Raw genomic sequence first — 3,058 nt, 5'->3', positions numbered from 1 at the left:
GTGTGGTTACTGACGCCGAGGCGCGGGGAGGCCCGGGCTTCAATAAGCCAGTCGGGGGATCTCTCCTCTCCAAAGTACTAATTTGCTAATTCGGATCTATTGCTTTTAAATATCGAGTTCTGGAGGACTCGGTCAATGCAGCCTTAATTTCATCCCACTGATGAAGGAGGTTTTGAGGTGGCGCCCGCGGTGCGAGCGGAGGGAGAAAATAGGAGCCCTGGGCCCTCTGCAAAAGCCCCAGCGAGGTGGCGGGCGGGCGGACTGAGCCATTACCGGGCGCGTGGCGGCCGCCACCGCCGGCCCAATTAGGCGGCCTCCTGACAGCCGCAAAGGCGAAGGGGTCTGCGTGGGGGCCCCGCGCGCCTCCAATCCCGGCCCGCGGCCTCTCTCCTCCCGGTTTGGACACGCTCGGCTTCCCCTCCAGCCCCAGCCCCATCTCTCTCCAAAGGGAAACGGGCGCTTTACGCTTGGAGATCCGGCAGGGCCTTGCTCGGGCCTGGGCTGTGGGTATTCCGGGTACCTCCAGGCCAGGACCGTCTCCTTTAGGCGTCGCCTCTAAAAGACCCGCGAGCCTCCGCTAAGACACGGAGGATATTGCTCCCTCCATCCCTCCCCCTACCGTACAAAGAAACAGTTTTTTATTTGAGTTCGGGGGTGGGGAAGGGGGTGCGCGTGTCTGTGCGAGCGGGTCACAACCGGCCCAGAGTTTTCGCCGTTGGAGTTGAAAATAAAACCCCCTGGAGGAGGGGAGAAAAGTTTCGGGTCGCGTGGAAGTTTCTGTCGGAGCGAGTGGCCTTTTGCAAAACACAGGCCAACTTTTGGGGAGCCAGAGGGGGAGGAGGCGCCGGGGGCCGGGAAGGGAACGATCCTTACAACGGGACAAAGAGCCGGCGAGCCCGGAGGGCCGAGCCGAGGCGGGCGCACCCCGCGAAGGCGCACCAAGGCTCGCCGAGCCGGGAAAATAGGAGCCCGCTCGGTCAGGAAACAACGTTCGGAAAGAGGAGAGAGAATCCCCAAACACCCCCATGCGCGTCTCTTAAATGCCGCGCACGGCCCAGGGCCGCCCCCCGAAGCCGCCTCGGCGTTTCCAATTATGCAGTTACAATATATCCATACGTCCAAATTCGGGGAGGGGGGATGGGAGAAAACTTTGGGCCCCTCCTTTCTTTGTTACGAGCTCAAAAGACTGAAGCTCCTCTTGGAAGAGAAGAGACTCGGAGGAAGAGCAAGATTCGGAAACGGGCATGGAGGGAGCTGGCTTGGGTTCCGCGCGAGCCAAAGTGGGTGGAAGGACCTCGGGCATTCGAACTTCCCTCTCTATTCTCTGTCTCTGTCTGTCTCTGTCGCTCTGCTTACGGGCCCAGCGTTTTACTTCCAGGGCGGGAAGAATACAATAACACCCCCCTTCTCCTTCCTTTGCATACACAGGTTAAAAAGAGGGGAAAAAAGGAAAAGCCAAAAAGCCCGAGAAAAGCCCGCTTCGGCGGTAACTCCAGCCGGGCCTGGGACCGGGATTTGCCTTGTAGCCCCGCTCCTCCTTTAGAGCCGGGTTGCGGGATGGAGCGCTCTGGGCAGCCCGGCTTTCCGTGCCGAGGAGCCGGCTCGAAGCCGATTTTATTTCATGGAAAGGGAATTGTGTGGATTTCCACTCCCGCCCCTTCTGATTCCTTTTTAAAAATTTATTTGTGAAGAGCGCGAGCCCCCAGCCCCCTCCTGAACCCCGCTAGCCTTGCCCCGATTGCATTTTTGGAGCCCCCACAAACTAATAGAAAGACACCGTTCATCCCCTGGAACGTGACCCAACCAATAAGTAAGATCCGGCTTAATCGGCCGTTGCTCTGACGCGGCGGAGCGGATCTCCGGGGTCGGGGCCACCGTTGGCAGAATTTCTGCTCGGAACTTGGGGGCAGTTAGAGCCAACTGGGTCTTGGAACAAACGGAGGAGCTTTCTAGTGATTTACGGCTTCGTGAGCAGAAGCCTTGGGGGGAAAAGTCAATTCGCGGGAGCCGGTCGGAGTTTGGGGGACGCGGGCGATGGAAGCCGCGGCCTGCGTCCCGCTCGGGCCGCCCTCTCCACGTCTGTCCCTACACGAATTGCTTTTGTTTGAGACATTCACAAGCTCGGAATAAAGAGAAGGGGGAGAAAAAAACAAAACCAAAAAGAATTCGATTTAGTTAAATCCCGCTCTAGAGGGTTGGACTGAGAGAAAATTTGACTTTACTAATGATGTCGAATCGATTTTTCTTTCTTTCTTTCTTTTTTTAATAAGAAAAGTGCAGTAAGTTAACAGTAATTTAGCTCCCGGTATTTGTGTGTACACATATGATAAATATTTTTCTTTCATTAAAGACAAAAACTACGCCCCAAGGAAGCTGTAGGACCGATCCCCCCCCCAAAAAAAATATAACCTTTTAATCTAACACCTCGCATTCCCCTCGGCCCCCGACGAGCCTCTCTGGGCTGGGGACGGCAACTCCCCAGTCGGGTTCAAATTGGGTCTAGGTCTAGATGAAAGAGTCGCCCTAATTGGCAACATACTTCTCGTTTTTCTTGCGGGCTCGCTTTCAGATCTCGTGGCGACCCGAAGCTTGTGCGTTGCTCAGATGCTCTGTCGTTATCTTAAGAACATTTTAGCAAGGGGACTTAGAAGCCGGGAGATAAATGGCCAGGCTGGAAGGCGTTGGCTCTTCCGTGCTAGACGGCATCCGCCCGGAGAGAGAGGGAGGGAGGGAGGGAAGGGGAGAGAGCAGCTCTAGAAGCGGGGGCCCAGACAGCCCCCGGATCGCACACGATCCCCTGCCTCGGTTCGTCTTCTGGGGGATTTCGGGAAAGGGCCGGACCCTGAATCTGCGTTTAGGTTACGCTTGCAGAGCAAGGATTGGATCGTGCCGACAACCCGAGAGGACAGAGATTTTCGCTCGAGTTACCAACGGGCTTTTCCTCGCGCGTGTTTAATGCAAAACCCTGAGCGAGGCGGCTTGATAAAGTCCCGATAAAGATCTTAACATGTAGAGAAGGCGGGTTTTACAGAAGGAGGTGAGGCTAGTCATCCAGGAA

The sequence above is a fragment of the Sarcophilus harrisii genome, chromosome 4 (assembly GCF_902635505.1).
Source record: "Sarcophilus harrisii chromosome 4, mSarHar1.11, whole genome shotgun sequence".
NCBI classification, from domain to species: Eukaryota; Metazoa; Chordata; class Mammalia; order Dasyuromorphia; family Dasyuridae; genus Sarcophilus; species Sarcophilus harrisii.
The sequence above is the reverse complement of the archived record's forward strand: the minus strand, read 5'-3'. Positions refer to the sequence as shown.